At 32.8% G+C, this 23880-nt stretch overlaps 1 long non-coding RNA gene across 3 annotated transcripts in view; it reads right to left on the reverse strand.

Annotated features, from left to right (window-relative positions):
• Positions 1-23880, reverse strand: part of LOC141582777 (uncharacterized) — a 1185669-nt gene that overhangs the window by 639246 nt on the left and 522543 nt on the right. For all 3 annotated transcript variants that reach the window (XR_012515645.1, XR_012515646.1, XR_012515644.1), the window contains one exon: positions 2994-3064. This is a non-coding gene — a long non-coding RNA (uncharacterized LOC141582777). The remainder of the gene's footprint in view (positions 1-2993; positions 3065-23880) is intronic.

Here is a 23880-nt window from a genome sequence, read left to right on the forward strand (position 1 = left end):
ACCCACTATATGTATCTAAAGGAGACTAATTTTACTAGCAGGAACACACAGAGAGTGAAAGTAAAGATATAGAAAAAGATATTTCACACAAATGGAAACAAAAAGGAAGCAAAGATAGCTCTACTTAACATGTGATAGAACACACCTTAGGTAGAAAACCATAAACCAAGACAAAGAATGTCATTATATAATGATCAAGAGATCAATTTATCAAGAATATATAACAATTGTAAATGTATATGCACCAAACACTGGGGCAACTAAATATATAAAACAATAAATAAAACAAATATTAATAGATCTGAAGAGATACAGACTGTAATACCATAATAGTAGGCAACTTCAACACCCTACTTTGAGCAATGGACAGATTCTAGGGAAGTAAAATCAACACAGTAACAATGGACTTGAATTATACTTTAGGGACAGATGACCCTAACATCCCATCCAAGAGCAAAAGAACACATATTTTTATCAAGTGCACACAGAACATCCCATCCAAGAGCAGAAGAATGCATATCTTCATCAAGTGTACGTAGAACATTTTTCAGGATAATTCATATGTTAAGCTAAAAAACAAGTCTTAACAAATTTAAGAAGATTGAGATCATATCAAGTACCTTTTATGACCATAGAATACTGAATCATAAAAAAGTAGAAAATATGAACAAAGGAATAATAGCAAGTAGGCAGTTAGAAACAGTAATAAAAGGTCTCACATCAAAGAAAAGCCGAAGACATGATGGGTGCACTGCTAAACTTTACCAAACATTTAAAGAAAGCTAATACCAGTGCTTCTTAAATTCTTCAAGAGAAAAGGAGGTAAAACTTCCAAACACTTTTTACAAGGCCAGCATTACCTGGAGAACAAAGCCAGATACTACAAGAAAAGGAAATTACAGGTATTGATCGACTTACGACCTATGCAACTTACGACCATTCGACTTTACGACCACAATCGCTAGCCACGACTGCTCCACATCTGGCAGCGCAAACGTTGCCCAGCTGGACGTATGACAGTGCGGACCAGCTTCCGGCAGCACTACCATCTCCGTGTGCACCATTTCAACTGTTATCCCAGACTCGGTACAGCAATTTGTGTTTTGTGTCTTGGATATTTTTCATCAAACCCCTCCCAAGATGTCTACCAAGAAGAAATTGTCTTTGTCTACACCTCAGCCTGCCAACAAGGAAAGAAAGGCCATCGATCTTGACACGAAAATGAAGGTAATTAAACAGTACGAAGGAGGAAAGAAAGTGAATGTGATTGCACATGATATGAAGTTATCACACTCGATTGTGTCGACGATTTTGAAAGATAAAGAAAGAATTCGTGAAGCTGTGAAAGGTTCTGTACCCATGCGATCAACAGTTATAACAAAGCAACGAAGCGGGCCCATTCACGAAATGGAGAAATTGCTGCCTCAGATGACGACATCAATGATCCGCAGCCAAGCACCAGAGGCCAATAAAATGTTTCGTACATGTTTATATATTTTGATATGTTTTGCAATTGGGAAAATGTTTCCTATGGTATTTTTTACACCTGTATTTTGTATTTTTGTATGCAACTGTATTTTCTAATTTTGTATGTTTTGCAAATATTAAACCAGTTGTACTGGTAATGCAGTGTTTTACTTAAACCTGACAAATGTAAAAATAAGAAACAAAATGGTGTAGAGATGATACAAATGGCATACGGAAGGCAGCAAACCACACTGCCATGTGTGTACCTATGCAACAATCTTGCATGTTCATCACATGTACCCCAAAACCTAAAATGCAATAAAAAAAATTTAAAAATAAATAAATAAATAAATAAATAAAAAGAAAATTATGATATATAACAATAATGAAAGAAAATTATGATAAAATATGACTTAAAGATTTTTATAACATCATTTCACAGTACTGTACTGTACATATAGCCTACTCAACTTACGACCAAATCATGTTACGACTGGTCTGCTGGAACCAATTGTTGTAAGTTGAGCACTAGCTGTACAGGCCAATATATCTGATGAACATATATGCAAAAATCCACAAAAATATTAGCAAACTAAATTCAAAAACTTATTAAAATAATCATTCACCATCATCAAGTGGGATTTATACCTCGGATTCAAGGATGGCTCAACATATGCAAATTAATTAATACGATACACCGCATTAACAGAATGAAAGGCAAAAACCATATAATTATGTCAATAGATGCAGGAAAAGTATTTAACAAAATGTAACATACTACAAACTCAAAAAGTTAGGCATAAAAGGAAAGCATCTCAGCAAAATAAAGGCCATATACAACAAGCCAACAGCTAACATCTTATACAACAATGAGACATTGAAAACCTTTCTCCTAAGGTAAGGAACAAGACAAAGATGTCCACTCTTGCAATTTTTATTCAGTGTAGTACTGGATGTCCTAGCCAGAGAAGTTAGGCAAGAGAAAGAAATAAAAGGCATCAGAAAAAAAGAAGTTATATTGTCTCTGTTTCTTAGAAAACACTAGACTCCAACAAAAAAGAACACTTAGAACTAATAAAGAAGTTCAGTAAAGATGCAAGGTACAAAATCAACATACAAAACTCAGTAGCCTTTGTATACACTAACAATGAACTATCGAACAAAGAAATCAAGAAAATAATCTCATTTATAATAGCTACAAATAAAATACAATACTCAGGAATAAATTAACCAAGGAAATGAAAGATCTGTACATTAGAAACTATAAAATATTGATGAAATAAATGCAAGAAGACACAAATAAATGGAAAAATATTCTATGTTCACAAATTAGAAGAATCAATATTGTTGAAATGTTTATACTACCAAAGCAATCTACAGATTCAATGCAATCTTTATCAAAATTCCAATCACACGTTTCAAGGAAATAGAAAAAAAAAATTTTAAGTTTATGTGAAACCACGAAAAACCCAGAAAAGCCAAAGCAATCTTGAGTTAAAAGAACAAAGCTGGAGGCATCACATTACCTGATTTTAAAATCCGCAAGGACATGGTAATTGAAACAGCATGGCACTGGCCTCAAAGCAGACACGTAGACCTATAAAACAGAATAAAGAGCCCAGGAATAAATCTACACATTACTGTCAATTGATTTTCAATAAAGATGCCAGTGACAAACAATGTGGAAAGGACAGTCTATTTAATAAAAAGTATGGGAAAATTAGATATCCATATGCAGAATAATAAAATTAGATCCTCATCTCACACCATATACAAAAATAAACTCAAATTTCATTAATGACTTAAATGTAAGATATGAAACTGTAAAACTAGCACAAGAAAACATAAGTGAAAAGCTCTGTGACACTGGCCTGGGCAAAGATATTTTTATATTACTCCAAAAGTACAGGCTACAAAAGCAAAAGTAGACAAATAAGATTACATCAAACTAAAAAGCTTCTGCACAGCAAAGGGAACAATCAATAACTTATGGAATGGAAAGTAACAACATGTGTAATGGGAAAATATGTTTACAAACTATACATCTGGTAAGAAGCTAATATTCCAAAACCAAATGCCCAATGATGAGACTGGATAAATAAAATGTGGCACATATACACCATGGAAAACTATGCAGCCATTAAAAGGATGAATTCATGTCCTTTGAAAGGACATGGATGAAACTGGAAACCATCATTCTTAGCAAACTGACACAAGAACAGAAAACCAAACTGCATGCTCTCACTCGTAAGTGGGTGTTGAACAATGAGAACACATGGACAGCAAAAAGAGGGAATTCTCCCTAACTCATTTTATGAGACCAATATCATCCTGATAACAAAACCTGGCAGAAACACAACTAAAAAAGAAAATTTCAGGCCAATATCCATGATGAACATCGATGCGAGAATCTTCAGTGAAATACTGGCAAACTGAATCCAACAGCACATTAAAAAGCTTATCCATCACAATCAAGTTGGCTTTATTCCGGGATGCAAGGCTGGTTCAACATATGCAAATCTATAAACATAATCCACCACATAAACAGAACCAAAGACAAAAACCACAATTAACTCAATAGATACAGAGAAGGCCTTCAACAAAATTCAACAGCCCTTTATGCTAAAAACTCTCAATAAACCAGATTGGAAAAAATTTGACAGTCTGACAATTGGTAAAATTTGGTGAAAATGTATGGAAATAGGAACACACATACAGTACTGATATGAGTATAAATTGTTCAACTATCTTAGATGTCAGTTTGGCATTATTTAATAAAGTCATAGATGTACCCACTGTACACCCTAGCCATTCCAATCTTAGGTGAAACCAGATTGAAATGTGTGTACATATGTACCCAAATATATCTGCAAGAATGTCCATAGCATTGTTCATGCTCATAAACGTATCTATAATTCTGCCATCTTCATGAAAATAAATAAGTCAATTGTGGTTTATTTATACAACTGGATCCTATGCAGCAATGAAAATAAATGGCCTACAGTACATGCAACACCCTGGATAAATCTCACAAACATAAAATCGAGCAGGTAAAAAAAAAAAAGACATGAAAAAATATAACTCTAGTATGATTCATTTTACATAAATTTCTAAACTAAACAAAACTAAATTAGGTATTTACAAATAAAACTATAAAGAAAATCAAGTATGGCATTGTCACAAAACTCAGAATTATAGTTATCTCTGGGTGGAGAAGGTAAGTTGATGAAACTGAGAAAAGGCATATAGCTTCTGGGGTACTGGTAATGTGGTAGTCTTGTGCTGTGATATAAAAAACATGTGGTATTTATAATTGTTATGTCATGCCATGCTGTGTTATATCATGTTATATTAAATTATAGTAGTTATTGTTACATATTTTATGTTATTTTCTCTAGGGATGATACATCTTGCTACACATATGGGCACAAAGGAAAAGCATTTAATATAACAAAAAATTAGTGAACACATTCATCACCTCCCATGCTGTGCACTGTTAATTAATTTGATTGTGAAAATTGTTATACAATATCTATGTATATCAAATCATCATGTTGTACACCTTGAATATATACAGTCTTTGTCAATTAAATATTTTAAAATACAAAATGATGAAAGTCTTAAAACTCAAAATTTTAAAAATTAAATAGGAAGCTTAAAATGTACCCACAATGAAAACATTAAAAAAAATGTTACTGAGAAAATTTGATATCCACATACAGGAGAATACAATTGGACATTTATCTCACACCATATACAAATATTAACTCAAAATGGATTAAATACTTAAACATAAGACCTGAAACTATAAAACTACTTGAAGAAAATATAGGAGAAATGCTCTGTAACATTGGTCTGAGTAAGTATTTCCTGTATCTACCTCCAGTAGCACAGACAACAAAAGCAAACATACACAAATGGGATTACCTCAAACTAAAAAGCTTCTGAACAGCAAAGGAAATGACAAAGACACAAAGTACAAAATGATTGAATACATTTTCAAGCCATACAGCTAATAAGAAATTAATATACAAAATATATAAGTAACTCAGATAAATCAGTAACAAGGAAACAAATAATGTGATTTAAAAAAATAAGCAAAGTACCCAACTAAATATTTGTGAAGGAAGATGTACAAATTGCCAACTGGTACATGCAAAGATGCTCAAAATCAGTAACCATCAGGGAAATGCTAATTAAAACTACAATGTAATATATCACCTCTCTCTTGTTAGGATGGCTGTTATCAAAAAGATGGAAGATAACAGGTGTTGGCAAGGATACAGAGAAAAGAGAACACTTGCACACTGCTGGAGGGAATATAAATTAGTACAAACACTAAGGAAAACAATATGGAGGTTCTTAAAAAAAAAAAAAAACCTAAAAATAAAATTATCATACAATCCAGTAATCCCACTTCTGGATATATATTAAAAGGATATTAAATCAGTGTGTCAAAGATATATTTGCACTCCTGTGTTTCTTGCAGCATTATTCACATTAGCCAAAATAGGAATCAACCCAAGTCTTCATCAGTGGATGCATGGATAAAGAAAATGTAACATATATAGACAATGGAATACTACTTAGTCTTTATAAAAAGAAGAAAATCCCATTAGTTGTAACAAGAGGTATGAACCTGGAGGACGTTATGCCAAGTGAAATAAGCCAGGCACAGAAAGACAAATACTGCATGATGTCATTCACATGTGAAATGTAAAGCAGCCCAACTCATAGGAGTAGAGAGTACAATGATGGTTACCAAAGGGTGTGTAGGGGTTGGGGGTTTGGGAGGGAGGGTGAGAAATGGGGAAATGTTGGTCAAAGGGTACAATATTTTAGTTAGACAGGAGGAATAAGTTTTAGTGATCTATTGCCCAGACTTGTAACTATAATTAATCATTATTTGTTGCATATTTCAAAATTGCTAAAATAGATTTTAAATGTTCTTACCACAAAAAAAAAAAGTATGTGAGGTGATGGATATGTTAACTGGTTTAATTTAACCATTCCATAATGTATACCTATATCAAAACATCACACTCTACACACAAATATATATATTAGTATTTAATTAAAATTTAGCCTCTTTTATTTAAAATGGCAATACACGATGTTGGTACCAGTAAAATTAAATGAACATTTTTTGTATATTCCTTTTAAGAGTTAAATTGATACACTTTGAAAATAAATTATTTGAAAATATTTAGAAAATTATGCCTTTTGATAAGGTTCTTCTGATAAGGTTCTCATCAAAATTATGCCTTCAACACTAACAATTTCACTTTTAGGAATCTTACCTAAGGAAATCTTGTACTGTTATTATATAATATAGGCTCATAATTTTCAAATGATTATTAAAATATTTTACAAACAATGGAGATACAGTTAAATACAATGTAGTGCATCTAAATGAATAAATCTGTGATTCTACTTTTAAAAAACAAATAATAAAACAACAAGAAGCAATGTCTCGGCCGGGCGCGGTGGCTCAAGCCTGTAATCTCAGCACTTTGGGAGGCTGAGGCAGGTGGATCACGAGGTCAAGAGATCGAGACCATCCTGGTCAATATGGTGAAACCCCGTCTCTACTAAAAATACAAAAAAGTAGCTGGGCATGGTGGCACATGCCTGTAATCCGAGCTACTCAGGAGGCTGAGGCAGGAGAATTGCCTGAACCCAGGAGGCGGAGGTTGCGGTGAGCCGAGATCGCGCCATTGCACTCCAGCCTGGGTAACAAGAGCAAAACTCCGTCTCAAAAAAAAAAAAAAAAAAAAAAAAAAAAAGAAGCAATGTCTAGCTTAGTGTATCATTAGGATTAACTTAAGAACTTCAAGAGTATAAAGCTCTGGGACTGATACCCATGGAAATTCACACTAACTTGGTCTCAAGTGGGTTCTGGCCTTTGGCACATTTTAAAAGCTGCCCAGGTTATTCCAACATGCATGCAGGTTTGAGGAACACTGGATTCTTGCACATACACATGTATACATATTTGCATGTGCACACACAACATATGCGATTGAAAATAAGTTTAGCATTGGAAATAAATTTCTCTTTATTAAAGGATAGATCATTGTTTATTTTCTTTTCTGAACTTGTATGCATTTAGACTTTTAACGATAAGCATGATGATATGCAATTAAGGCAGCCATTTTATATAGTATAATTAGTACATATTGTTTATTTGTAAACAGGGTGGGTGCTCTATGTGCTTCAAACATTTCAATTTAAATCTAATTTACGGAAATAATTTATTTTTTATAATCTGGGCAATTTCAGCCTACCCTATCTCAATTTATTACAAACTCTACATTAATGAATAGTATGCTAATTACTGATTATGTACAGTCATGTCTTGTTGAGTCAGATCTAGAGTTTAATATTCATTATTTTATGACTAGCTGGATTTGAGACCTTTAGATATTATTTTTCTGATCAGAAAAAAATACATCTTGCCTAAAAAGAAAATTAAATTTAAATAAATGGATTCCATCTAATTCCATTATTCCTGAGTGATGTTTTTTTCTCAGTGTTAGAGACATCAGTTTTTTCACACATATTTTATTAGATCTGAACAATACATTTAATCTCTCTTTTCTGGACCCACCCAAACTCAAAACTAAGAGTTCATTTATTTAGAAAATATATTTGAGTACCTACCAGGAACTGTGCAAGGTGAAGTAGATACAGTAGTGAACCAACAGTCATGGTTCCTGAACTTAGGAACTTTTTCTTTAGGGTTGATATTTATAAACAACACTAAGCATTGAGTGCTGATAACAAAATACAAAGTTTTATGAGAGTGTATACCAGAGCAAACTAATTTAGCATGAGGACTAAAAAAAATCCTTCTTCAGAAAGTACCATTTAAGATTGAACCTGAAGGATGAGTGGGAGATACGCAAGAAAAGAATGGTGTGCGGGGTATACCAGGGATACAGAGCAGAATGCTCAAAGGAACTATAGGGTAGGAAGAAACTTAGATCAGTGTAACTGCAGCATAATGAAGGATGAAATAGAGAAGTATGAAAGAGACAGGTCATGCATTGTCAGCCATTTGGAGGATTATGTTCTTTGTTCTAAGGATAATGGGTATACCTTGGAGAATTTAAACAGAAGAGTGACATGATCATATTTGCAATTTAATAAAATCATTGCTATTCTGTGGGGAATGAATTTGAGAGGAACAAGACAAGCTTTGGGGAGAAAATTGGATTTGGGAGAGAAAATAAGACGCTATTGTACTGGTTCAAGAGAGATATGATGGGAGTGGAGAGAATGTTTTGAATTTGAGCCATAATTTGGAAGTAGCAGCAACAGAACATAAGAATAAATTAAATGGGGAGAGGGGAAAAATAGGTTGCTTCAAGAATGGCTTTTGGAATTTTGGCCTCCAAAAATGAGGAGACACTAGTATGATTTACAGAGATAGGGGAGAGTAGAGAAGAAGCAGATTGATTGGCTAGGAGTGAGAATAAGGAGTACAGTTTTGTGTATGTTTAGATACCTTTGAGACATTCAAATATAGACGTCAAGTAGTCAGTTGGATACATTGGCTTAGACTTCAGAAATTAATTTGTTTGACAGCCATCAGAATATAGAAGTGATTTAAAGATATGGGACCCGATTGTTAGAGAGAGTTAAGACTGAGACCTGAGAACAACCAGTACTTCAAGCTTGCTTGAAGAAGACAGTAGCCCATGACGAGATGAAGTAGCTAGAGAGGTAGGGCAAAAACAGAATATGATGTCACAAAAGTTAAGGGAAGATAATATTTTTACGAAGGAGGAGGAGGCCAATTAATCTATGCTCCTGACAAGTCAAATGAAGGGTGAACTAAACCACGTTTATAAGAACTAACCATGTGCAGATACTGTGACCTTAAAAAAGTCATTGCAGTTAAGTATGTGTACAGAAACTTGACTGGAGTAAGGAGAAAAATAAATAAAACCCCAATAAGATAACATGTAAATCTAATAAATTGGCCATATTATTTTGGTTGATTTTCTTTATGACCCCATTTTCTTCAATAATGAAAGAGTCTAGAGCATGTCTGATTGGTGGTGGAAAGATCCAATAGAGAACACGCATTTGAAGTTGCAGGAGAGAAAATGGAGAGCTGATGGAATCATGCTCTTGAGAAGGGAAAAAGGATGAGGTAAAGAGTACCCATGCCAGGATTGCTATTTGCAGAAGAAGAAACACTCTATTGTAATGGAAGAGGAATAGATGGGCCACTGACGTTTGCTTCTAGTAAAAATTATTTGACTTCCTATACTATGACATTAGTTTTTTTAAAAAAATGTACCACTTTTACCTAAGTTACTTCATCAGGTGAAGTTTCATTTTCAGGTATGAAAGCAAAACTTGTTCTCTGGCTTCACATGTAGAGAAGTAAGACTCAGATACTGATCGTCCCCAACCAGTTTCTACCTTGAGTTGCCAATTCTCTGAAGGGTGTTTAGCCTCTCTCTTTGCCAAGAAGGGATTTAGATAGATTACATCTATTCTGTATGAATTATCTGAATGACATTGCCCTCTCTGTTTTCATCAGGACTTGGACAATGCTATTAAGGGACTCATTTCACATTCGTCCTCCTCCTACTATGAAAATAAGCCTGCCACACTAACATTTCCCTATGCATTTAAAAAGATTTCTTAACAAGAGGAGTAGAAAACTATAATAGAAATATTTTAAGAACTTCTCCCAAGTTTCTTTTAGATTCTCAGAGTATATGGGGACAAGGCTTATTTTCACAATGAAAAAAAGTCACATGCAATTAAATATTTGGGCACCTTCACAAAGAACACCTTTAGAGGATAAATTATATAGAAATGGGAAATGACTTTTAAGGCAAAGATGAAGCTATCTTCTGTAAGTCACATCAATGCAAAAGTTGTTATGTATGGTGCTTTTATAAAGGCACATTAAAGAAAAAAACCCACCATAGAAAGCAGACGGGGATGGGGCACAGAGCCTTGAAAAAAGCACACAAATTCAGGAGCTTATCTTCAGATTATAAGCCATATATCCAATTTTTCTTTACAATGAATAAATCATACTTTAAAAGATAACTGAAATTAGGCATTTATTTGCTCAGTGCTCTCTCTATGTACCATTCAAGAAACAATTTTCAGTTTGCTTGGTCTGACTAGAAATAGGACGAAAGAAGGAGGGGAAGCTATCTGAACTTGAGTACAGGACTACCTTTCTTCACCCTAGGCATACATTTGTCTAGAAGACTGATATGATTCTATGATCAACTTTTTCCCTAGCAGTGATAGATACAAAGGCCACTTGCTTTTTAAAGAAACCATTTTCTTTTCTTGAGGACCACCTGCCTATCCTGACATGTAACAGTCACATGATTCAATGCATTGTACTCCCTCAAAGTATTTTCCCCTTGACAAAACCAAGATGCCAGTAGGTTATAACTAAAATTAGCTACAGAAGCTGGACACCTGACTGCACTGCAGCAGTACTAAAATTGATGATTACCATTCTCATATAAATGCCTCTCCTATTTTGCTACAAAACCCTTGTTTATTCCTTCCCCTTGATTCTAACATAGTGGCTTCATTTCATATCAAGTCCTGGCCCAGAACTTTGACATATCAATTGAAGCTAATACAGCTACACTTATTCTTTTAGTTCTTTCTGTTTCATTCTATAGAACTTCCTTTTCAAGGCTCACTTGCCACTGCAGGTCCTACAATACTTGTTTGGATGACCAAGCTCCATGCTAAGGCTTTTCCACCAGAGAATTCCATATCTTTGCATATTTCACAGTATAAATATAGAAGTTCCCTTTCATTCCTTGTCATTAATAATAGAAACATGAAAAATTGATTTCTTCTTGGGAACTATCTCAAGATATCAGTGGCTTCTAGCCAATGTCTTGGAATTCAGGACACATATTCTGCCATGGTGACTCATATCTATCCTTAAGCTGGTATGGTTTCCCTGTAATTGGTTTGGTTACATTTGTTATGACATGGCCAAACCTTGAGTATAGTCTTTAGACATTTATTTTGGACTTGACTATTTCCCAATATTTTTATGGATGAATTTATTAAAACACCTAGCATTGATAAAACATAAATTTTAAAGAGGGGTATAGTCATGATTCTCATACAAACATGGAGTGAATATGTGTCAAAGATTGTATTTAACTCTAGTTAGTGAGGGAATCAGTAAGATGGTACAACCAGCTCGAAGAAAAATCCAAATAAAAGACAAATATGTATGCTGTTTCCATTCATTTTGAGCTGCCATAACAAAATACCATAAACTGGACAGCTTTGAAACAACAGATATTTATTTCTCACAGATTTGGGGGCTGGGAATTTTTAAATCAAGGTACCGGTATATTTGGAGTCTGTTGAGGGCACTGTTCCTGGTTCAAAATGGTAACTTCTTTCTGCATCCTCACATGGTAGAAGGGGCTAATGAGCACCCTGGGCCAACTTTATAAGGATGGTAATAGCCATTATGGGGGCTCTACCTTCTTGATCTAATCACCTCCCAAAGACCCCACCTTCTAATATCATCACCTGGAGGGTTAGAATTTCAATATGTGAATTTGGAAGAGACACAAACATTCAGACCATAGCATACACAAACCAAGAATGATGAAATGAATTTGCTTAATTGATACAAAATTGGTCAATAATCACAGAGCAGTAATCAATTACATTCCTCAATGTACTATTTGCATTTCTATGGATATGCATTATTTGCCTTATTATCAGCTCTCTATACTTTACAATGCGGAAAAATAGCTCAAAGTAAATGAAAGACTGATAGAACCATGTAGAGTCCTCTAAAAGACATTTTCTAAATTATTTTCCCCCATTTCAAAGTCCTCTACAATTTTTTATAACAGGGTAGTGGGTCTTATAACACTTTCTTGTGTGTTCTTCTTACATTTTTTTAAACCTTGTCCTCAACTTCTGGGAGGATTTTTCAGAATCTTTTATACCAGCTACAGAAAGCAGAAAAAAGAGAATATTATTTTTAATTAAATATTTGATAGGTTTTTGTTTTATAGTTAAGGCTGTGCTCAATTTTGAGTTTATTTTTCTGTAAGGTATGAAACTTATGGACGACCAATTGCTCCAGTACCATTTGTTTAAAAGGCTATCTTTCCTCCGTTGAATATACAACTATAATTTTTCAATATCTAATAAAACAAAATAATATAAAACAAAAATTGTTTAAAGAGCTTGGCATATGTGTGTTGGTATTTCTGAATTCTTATGTTCCATTGATCTACGTGATCTATACCACACAATCTTGATTACTATAGAAATATAGTCTTGAAATAGCATTAATTCCTCTTACAATATTCTTCCTTTTCAAAATGGTTTTAACTATTATAGTGCTTTGCTTTCCATATATATTTTAGAATAATGCTGCCTATATTTATAAAAACAATGTTCCTGTATTTTCATAGACATTGCATTAAATATATGTATTAATTTGTAGATAATTGACATGTCTCTCCATTTATTTAGATCTTTTATTTCCTTCATCAGCATTGGGTAATTTTAAGCATCAAGTCCTGTACATGTTGTGTTACATTTTCACTAAAGTATTTCTTTTGGGGGTACTCACACATAGTATTATATTTTTAATTTCAATGTTCAAGTATTCATGGCTAGAATATAGAAATGGAATTGACATTTGTATATTTAACTTGTATCCTGTGACATTGCTGAACTCATTTATTGGTTCTAGTAAGTTTAAGTGATTTTCTATGTAGACAATCATGTTATCTGCAAATGTAAATCATTTTATTTATTTATTCATTTCATATCTTTCTGCTTTTTATTGCCATTTCATGCCTTGTTGCACTGGCTAGAACTTTTATCACTCTGTTGAACAAGAAGCTGATAACAAACAAACTTGCCTTTATACCAATCTTAAGAGAAAAGTGTATAGTCTTTTGCATCTAGAATAATGTTAGCTTTAGGGTTTTGGTAGGTGCTCATTAACAAGTTGAGAATGTTCTATATTCCTAGTAGGTTGAGAGTTTTTAAAAATCATAAATGGGTGTTGACTTTTGTTAAATGTTCTTTCTGCATTGATTGATATAATCATGTGATTTTTCTTCGTTAGCCTAAATTACATTATTGATTTTTGAATACTGAACCAGCCTTACCCTATGGAATAAATCCCACTTGGTTATGAGTATAATTCTCTTAATACACTTTAAATTCTATTCACTGATATTTTGTTAAGAATTTTTGTGACTATGGTACTGAGGGATATTGGTCTATAGTGATATTTTGGTACTGTGCTTGTCTTGTTTTATTGTCAGAGCAATATTAGTTTCATAAAATTAATTGTAAAGTGTTTCCTACTGTTCTGTTTTTGGAAATCGATTGGAAAGATTTGCTGTTAGTTCTTTAAATGCAAGGTGGAATTCTTCATTAAAGTCATACAGTCCTCAGATTCTCCTTGTGGTAAGTTATTTGACTAACAATTCTGTTTTCTTATTAGTTATGACAGTTTGTGTTTTTTGAGAAAGAGGTCTATTCTGTTTAATTTGCCAAATTTCTGTTTGTAAACTTATCTGTAGTATTCCTTTGTAATCCTTTTGATGTTTGCAGTCTGTAGTGTTATCTGCTATCACTCCTGATATTGGTAATTTATGCCTTCTCTATTTTTTTCTTTGTTAGCTTGTTAGATGTTTGTAAATTTTATCTTCCTTAAAAACTTGCATTTTGTTTCATTTATTTTGTCTATTGATTTTATTTTTAATTTCATTGTTTTCTTCTAATTCCCTTATAAGGACCCACTGTGATTATATTGGGCCTACCCAGAAAGTCCAGAACATTCTCATCTCAAACTTCAATAACCTCTGAAAAGTCCCTTTTCCCATGTAAGGTGACATATTAACAGGTTCTGGGCATTCGGACATGGACATCTTTGTGGGGTCATTATTCTGTCTACCATAGTCTACCCTCTGGTCAACAAAAATGCATGTCCAGCAGCATGTAAAATGCATTTACCCTATTTCAAGGTTTCTAAAAATCTCAACTCATTACAACACCAATTCAAGTTCAAAATTTCATCTAAGTCTTTTCAGCCGCAAAGTTCAATATTCCATCATATAAATAATCTAAATCAGTTATGAGTGATTCTATAGGAATAATTCAACCTAGTATGTTTTCTGTCTATACCCATTGGAGTTTCTGGGTTGCCAACTTTTTCAGCTCCAACTCTGGGGTATGTTAGTCGAAAAGAAAAGCAAAGATAACTCACTACTATGCCATTCCTGAGGTTGTGAGATTCCCAGAAGATCATCCTTCTTTCATTCTTTTAGATTCTTGGTATGTTTGTTTTACTTATAATGTTTAGAATTTTTAGTTGAATTTAATGGGAGGAAGAGGAAAAAGTACATCTACTTCATATTCTTAGAACTGTAAGCCCAAGAAAGCATATTTGTAAAATCTAAGATACTTTACACATGATTATCTATTCTTGTGATTTTGCTGTCAAATTCTATGTAGCAATATTTCTCTCAAACAGGGAGTTTCAGTATTTCCCATTAATCATCAGCATCTAAGTATATCTTAAAATCTTGATCAACATGATAAAAAGACACTTATTTTACTGTAAGTACACTTCAGAATATTTTGAAAAGGATTCTGTAGATAGTAAGGAAATCATATTTAATTAATATAGGTCTTTAAAGCATCTCAGTTAATGAAGATAAAATTAATTTCTTAGAAATCTGTTATCTTTCAAATTTATCTGAAATTTATTCTGTAAATTTAATTTAAAAATAATATGGTCAACATCAGCTAAAAGCTTCTCTAATCACTCATCACTAATTGAAAAAAAATGTAATAAAAGTAAAATTAGTGATCAAAGTAAGTTCCCCAGTTTGAAGAAAGGTGTATTTTTTTAAATTTTGATGCATGTTATGTTCATAGGCTTGAGGAATAACCCTTAGTTGAGGATATATTCCAAAAATGTATTCATGAGCCACAAAATTTAGCCAATTAGTGGATATTGGGTGAAAATTATTTTTCTAGTTCTTCACAGACATGAAGTATGTGCCAATTATTGCAGAATATATTAAGTCTCAGGCATAGTGTTCTGTTGTGCTTCAAAAAGCACTGGAAAAATTTATGAAAAAAGCATTTTAAATACTAAATTACAGATAAACATGTATTACTGAAACATTTTCTTTTAATTTTTATTTTGAAAACAACTTCAAATTTACATAAATATTGCAAGAGTAAGATGATAAATTTTCAAATATAATTCATCTATATTTATTAATCATTTATATTTTGCTACATTTGCTCCCCCTTGTCACTCACTCTCTATATTATATAATAAAGTAATAAATACCATATTTTGCAGCATTATAAATAATATACTATATTTAATCAGTGTATTTTGTATTATAAATAATATACTACATTTATGTATTAAATATTTTATAATGTTATGAATAGTATTATTATTGGTTTTGCTGAGGCCAGGAATATAACCCTTTACTCCTAAATACCTTAGCATGTATATCTGAAGAAAAAGAACATTCTCTCAAAAGTACTATCATAAATTCTGACAGTTAATCACTAAGGAAATATAATTTAATATATCATGCATATTCAATAATTATCGACTGTACTAATAGCATCCTTTATGGTCCAGAAGTTGTCTAGGATCACCACTGCATTTAGTGGTCATATCTCTTTAGTCACTCTATATGGAAGAGCTCCTCACAGTATAGACCAGTTGTTTTGTAAAATGATCCCCAACTTGTGTCTGTCTGATGATTTCTCATTTTTTTACTAATTCTTTTTTACATTAAAAACATTTTCATATTAGTATTTGATTTTTAATTGACAAAAACTATATATTTATAGCATACAACATGATGTTTGGAAATATGTATACATTGTGACATAATTAAATCAAGTCAATTAACATATGCATTATCTGACATACTTATTATTTATTTATGGTGAGAACACTTAAAATCTTCATTCTTTTCTACAGTTTCATAGTACTCCATTGTGTTAATATACTACACATAGTTTATTCAGCCAGCTTCCATAAATGAGCATTCAGTCATTTCCCATATGGTGCAGTTGAAATAATGCTGCAATAATGGATCTAGACCATATTTATTAACGTATTGTTGGAAGTATAAAACATTTTGAGTGGTTTAGTTACAAGGTCTATAACAATAAGATATCTTGAGTTGCTACCAACGGAATTTTAAGAAATTCAAACAAAATAACACCACCATTACTTACCCACCTGTGATCCTAAATCAATTCAGAAATAGACAAGAAGGAATAATGTCTGTGAAGACCAAAATAATCAGTATAACCATGTTACAAGTGGGGTTCCCGAAAAAAAAGACAGAGATTAGCATGCAAAGGGTTTATTAGAGAGTACCCTTGGGATCAACATCTGTGGAAGGAAATAGAAAGGAAGAAAGCATCAATGGGCAAAGAAAAGTTGAACTGCAAGGCAGCCCCAAGGGAAGCCTCCATGACCTTACTGGGAACTCTGAAACTAAGATGACTCTTCAGAATTTTTACAAATTGGACAGGGGGGCCAGGCTTTTACACTTTCTCATCAATTGATCATTGGATGTAGTCCACCAGAAGGCTTTACCTTAGACAAACTAGCTCTCTTAAGCAGAGGCATCTTTGTAAAGAGATGACAGCTGTGGACTTCCTGCAGACAGGACCCTCAGCAGCTGCGAGTATAAGTTTTTATTTCTAAACTGGAATCTTAGTAATATGTCACAGCACCCACCACAGACCAGATATACTTGGATCAATGAAATTTTAAAAAATAACTATTTACTCCTTTTGCCTTAGTTCTTTCTTGAGATTTTAAATATTTTTACATTTCTCTATCATAACAAATACCATATTAGGTTCATCTTCTTTACTTTTCTGGTTTCTCTGAATCCTTGAGCAGGCAAAACACATTTTATTAGTTGTTGTATCCTTAATAGCTACCATGGTGCCTGGCTAAGCACAAGTGTTCAATTATTATTTGATGAAAGAATAAACTCCAATCTATAAGGATTTGAATGTTCTTACCAAATGATTAATGATTGTATACATACACCTGTCTGAATGGAGATTGTCTAGCTAGAGGCTCTGATTTATGCCTATTCAAAACCACAGTTTTATTAGTAGTAGAGAGGAAGGTATAGCAAGTAAATGTTCCATTTGTGAATGGCACGAAACTAAGGACAGCAGCTTCACTGGATGACAGTCAGGATTCAGAAAGCATGAAAATAGGCTAAGATAATGGTCTGAATATAATGAGATGAAATTTGAGGAATTGATATGAGGGACTGTCAGCAGATTCAACAAGCCACCTAGAAAAGTTTTCAGCTGGCCAAGCAGAAGTTTGTGAGAAATACTAGAGGTTTTTGATGATTGCAAGACCAATAAAAGTCTATTATGTAGCTCTGTGTCATCTTAGCCATTATCAGTAGATACACACACACACACACACACACACACACACACACACATGCACACACACACACAATATCATCTTAGCCATTATCAACATATATATATGTGTGTGTGTGTATATATAATTTAAAGCCTGGAAGCAATGGCCCTCTTCTAGGTCAGATTGCTATAACATCCAAGATTTCAATTCCAAGTACTGCCTTGGAGTATAAGGACCAGACAATTTAGAATGTATTTGGAGGAAAGCAAATAGGGTGGTGGAAGGACTCTTAAATTTGCAAGATAACTAATGACTAAGGGGAGGTTGGGGGAGGTTTTGCCAAACCTTTTAGGCATAAAAATCAGCTTAATAGAAAATCTAACAAATATGAATAAAATGAGTTAATTAACATCTCTCATGAACATAGCTGAAGACATTCTTAAAAGATATTTACAAACTGAATCCAGTAACGTGTTAAAAAAAAACACTATTACATGTCATTGCCTTCTTATAATGTAATGTGGTTCAATAGTAGAAAGGCTATTGATCACATCACAATGTCAGATAAAATACATAATAATTCAATAGGAAGTTTAAAAGGCAATTGATTAAATGCAAGTTCATTCATGTTCTGAAAATTAAACAGAAAAAAACAAACTGATTAAATTAAAAATATGTGAGCAGATTTTAAACATGATGGTTTATATATTTCTCATATTGATGGCATAATGCTAACTGGTAAAACAATATATGTTTTCCCACTCGAGTTAGGAATATGACAAATATGATGATTCTCATTGCTTTTTTTTTTTAACATTACTAAAGATAGAAGACCAGAGAAATGAATAGGTTATAAATACAGAAAAGGAATAGGCAACATTTTCATTGATTAACAATGATAGCATTGTTTGTCCTATAACAATAACAATAAAAATTGAAAAATACTTGAATTATTAAAATATTGGTAAGGAAGTTAGTTTCACAATAAATATACAAATAAAATACAAACAGCAGAAAATCTAGCAAGAAGGTAAAATAAAAAAAATGCTGTCTTCATATTTAACAATAAAGCATAACGTACCCCATAGTAAACTGGATTAAAAATGTGCAGGGTCCATAGGAAGAAAACTATAAAACTTGATTAAAGGCCATAAAGAATGCTTAAATAAATTGAAAAAAGACAAAAGACAAATTATGTTGTTGGTTAGAAAGACTAAAGATTTTGAAGATGCCAGCTATATCCAGAGTATTCTCTAAATCAAATGTAACAGCAAAAAGCCAGGGATTTTTATTTCAAACTTTGTAAGATGTTCATTTCTACCTATAACAAAGTAAGAATAAGAAAGAAACATTTTAAAAGAAGGATTTGCCTAACCAGATATCATTATGTGCTCTAGAGTAATTAAAATACTGTAGTAATATTAGGGGAATACACAAATCAGAAAAGGAGCATAAAAATTCCAGGGGAAATAAATAAGAATCGGTTATACTAATATAAACTGAAACAATAAAGAAAAAACATACTTTAATGATGTGATACAGAAGAACTATTGCAGAAAAACAAATTAACCTTCACTTAACCCCAAAGTAAATTACAAGTGGATAATTTGCATTTTAAATAGAACCTTATAATTTCTAGAAAAAAAATTATATTATCTTAGGTCTAGGGGATCTTTCTAACCATAAAAACAGATAAACTACTTTTTTTTTTTTTTTGAGACAGAGTTTCGCTCTTGTTACCCAGGCTGGAGTGCAATGGCACGATCTCGGCTCACCGCAACCTCCGCCTCCTGGGTTTAGGCAATTCTCCTGCCTCAGCCTCCTGAGGAGCTGGGATTACAGGCACGTGCCACCATGCCCAGCTAATTTTTTGTATTTTTAGTAGAGACGGGGTTTCACCATGTTGACCAGGATGGTCTCGATCTCTTGACCTCGTGATCCACCCGCCTCGGCCTCCCAAAGTGCTGGGATTACAGGCTTGAGCCACAGTGCCCGGCTAAACTACTTTTTAAAAGACATTAATTTTACAATGTTCATATTTAAAAGTTACAAGAAATAAATAAAAGAACTAAAAATAAAAATTGAAGCCAGAGTAATATCTGAAAAAATGTAAAGGATAGTTTTATATATAAATAATTCCTAAAAAAAAAAAAAAAAAAAACTTTCCAATAGAAAAAATGGGGCAAAAGGAAACTACAAATGGTCAATAAACATACAAAGTTGTTTCAATGTCTCTAACATTGAAAGTAATGCAAAAATATTTATCTACATTCATTAATTCATTCAAAATAGAATTATTTATAACCAACTTTATGCCAGGTATTGCTGTGGGTTACTAAGAAGAGGGAGCCAAATGAGAAAATATCACTGCCCTCATAAAAAAGAAAGAGACAGTAATCAAATTAAAAATAAATAAATAAAAAATGGGCCAGGCATGGTGGCTTACGTCTATAATTCTAGCACTTTTGGAGGCCAAGGTGGGTGGATCACTTGAGGCTAGAAGTTCGAGACCAGCCCAGGAAACATGGTGAAACCCCGTCTCTACCAAAAATACAAAAATTAGCTGGGCATGGTAGCACACACCCATAATCCCAACTACTGGGAGGCTGAGGCAGAAGAATTACTTGAACACAGGTGGTAGAGGTTGCAATGGGCTGAGATCACACCAATACATTCCAGCCTGGGTGACAGAGGGAGACTCTATCTCAAAAAAACAAAAACAAAACAAAACAAAACAAAAACCCAGCACATATAAAGTTAGTTATACAAGATGAATTAGTTCCAGTGATCTGCTAAGATAGAGCCTATAATTAAGAATAAGGTATTCTATACTTAAACATGTGTGAAGAAGGTAGGTTTCATGTTATATGCTCTCACCATCCAAAAAAGAAAAAATAAAGTAACCAAAAAAGGAACTCAACAAAATTTATGAAGGTGATGGATATGTTTGTTAGTTAGATTGTGCTGATGGTAACATGAGTGTATATATATGTCCAAACTTTCCAAATTATGCATTTTCATTATGCATAGTTTTTGCATAGCAGTTATATCTCAAGGAAGTTGAGGAAAAAATAAAGAGGAACATGTAGGCAAAATAAATAACAGCACAATTTCAAAAGATGATATTTATGCTACAAATATAAAGTAGGATAAATGGATAGAAAGCAACTGGGGGAACTATTTAAATGAGAGAAAATGAACACAATCTTTTTGAAGGCTAATCTGGCAATGTGCATCAGTAGTTTTACAAATGTCCATACCGTTTTTTATTTTTTTAAATTATACTTTAATTTCTGGGATACATGTGCAGAACGTGCAGGTTCGTTACATAGGTATACATATGCCATGGTAGTTTGCTGCACCCATCAACCCACCGTCTATATTAGGTATTTCTCCTAATGCTATCCTTCCCCTAGCCCCCAGTCCCCAACCCCCAATAGGCCCTGGTGTATGATGTTCCCCTCCCTGTGTCCATGTGTTCTCATTGTTCAACAAGTGTCGATACCTTTTTTAAAAATGTTACTTTATTTATTTATTTATTTATTTTAAACAAGGAAATTTTTAAATAAGTAATATAAATGTCTACAAAAAATAGAAAAAAAAAAGACCAAATAAAACACAAAGCAAACAGAAAGAAGAAAATAAGTATGAGAGTGGCAATCAATTAAATATAAAACAAAAACAATAAAAATTAACAAAATCCAGTTTTTAAAAAGAACAACGGATTTTATACATTTTTAGCTACATTTATTAAGAAAAAAATATGCAAATTACCAAAACCTGAAGTTGATGAGAGGGACATCACAAGCACATCTATAGAAGTTAAAAGTCTCATGAGGTAATATTATGAAGAACATTTTGACAACAAATTATACAACTAAAATAACATGAATAAAGTCCAGCAAAGAAACAAACAGCAAAAATGACTCAAGAAATAAAGAACATGAATAGGCCTATACAAAGCAAATACAATGAATTTGTACTTAAAATAAATCTCCCTTATAGAAAAGCCAGTCCAAGACCATGCCACTGGTGAGCTCTATGAAATATTTAAAGAACGAGAAAAAACAATCATAAACAAACCCTTTCAGAAAAGAAAGCATGAAAGGATACTTCTCAATTTACAACAGAGGGTCAGTATTATCCCGATAAAGCCAATGAAATTACAGACCAATATCCTCATGAACACAGATGTGTAATCCTTAACAAAATGCTAACAAATGGAATCAAAAACCAAAATATAAAAATTGCACAATCACAAATAAGTGGGATATATTGCAGGAAAGCCAGATAGGAAAACCACCCCCAAATCAGTTTATGTAATACAAGATAATAATGGAATAAAGGACAAAAAAATCATGATCTCAGTAAATGTGGAAAACGCATCAGAGCAAATCTGACATCCACTCACAATTTAAGTTAGGAATTGAGAAAAACATCCTTAATATTATAAAGAACTGGTATGAAAACTACAACTTACATTATGCTTATTGGTAGAAGACTAAATTATTTTTCTCTAAGCTCATAACATAGCAAATATTTCCACAGTCACTAGTTTTTTTCAAAATTTTTCTAAATCAATGCCACATACTGCAGGAAAATAAATGGAAGCCATCTGGACAATAAAGAACAAAACAAAACTGTTGCAATTTTAGATGGCATGTTCCTTTATGTAAAAAGTTCTAAAGAGTCGAAAAGAGCTACTAAAACTAATAAATAAATTCAACAGGGTCCAAGATCAATTGTGTTTTTACAAACAATCCAAAAATAAATTTTTTAAATGTTACTTTAAATTAAGACTCACAAGAAATTGCAAAATTAGACATTTGGGACAACAACAAAGTAAAAAGGTTCTGCATAGCCAAAACAATCGACATAGTAAAAAGACAACTTACTGAATAGGAGAAAATATTTTCAAAACATTTATTTAATAAGGGGTTAATTTGCAAAATATATATAAGGAACTACTACAACTCAAATAGTAAGAAAACTAACAATTTTAAAATGGGCTGAACACTTGAATAAACTTTTCTCCAAAGAAGGCATACAAATAGCCAACAGGCATGTGAAGAAGTATTCAAAATCACTATTAAGGAAATGCAAATCAAAATCACAATGAGAAATTGCCTTGCATCTGTAAAGATGGCTATTATCAAAGAAACAAAAGATGAGTGTTGACAAAAATGTGGAGAAATTAGAACCCTTTTACACTGTTAGTGGGAATGTAAATTGGTGCAGCCATAATGGAAAACAAGAAGGAAGACTCCACAAAAAATTACAAATAGAACTACCATATCAGCCAGCAATCCCACTTCTGGGAACTTATTGATAAAGAGTTGAAGTCAGGATCTTGAGGAGATCCTAACATTCCCATGTTCACGGCAGCACTATTTGCAATAGACAAAGTGTGGAAACAACCTAAATTTCTATAAACGGATAAATAAATAAAATGTGGTGTACACACACACACACACACACACACACACACACAGAATGGAATATTATTCAGCCTTTAAAAAGAAAAAAATCCCACAGTATGTGACAACATGAATGAACTTTGGGGACATGTTGCTAAAAGAAATAAGCCAGTCATGGACAAATATGGCATGATTCCACTTATATGAATTATAAAATAGTCAAATCATAAAAGCAAAAATAGATGGTGGATGCCAGGGGAAATGGGAAGAGGGGAAGGAGGAGTTAACTAATCAATGTGTATAAAATTTCAGTTATGCAAGATGAATTAGTTCTAGAAATCTGCTGTACAACATTGACCCTATAGGTAACAATACTGTATCGTATGCTTAAATATCTGTTAAGAAGGTAGATCTCACGTTAACTGTTCCTACATAAAACTAATTAACTAATTTTTTTTAAATTAAACAAGAAGTTGCAAATATTGTAGAACATTAATATGACCGCTTTACCTGCTTTTTCTTAATAATAACATCTTACAT

The sequence above is a fragment of the Saimiri boliviensis genome, chromosome X (genome assembly GCF_048565385.1).
Source record: "Saimiri boliviensis isolate mSaiBol1 chromosome X, mSaiBol1.pri, whole genome shotgun sequence".
In the NCBI taxonomy this organism is placed as follows: Eukaryota; Metazoa; Chordata; class Mammalia; order Primates; family Cebidae; genus Saimiri; species Saimiri boliviensis.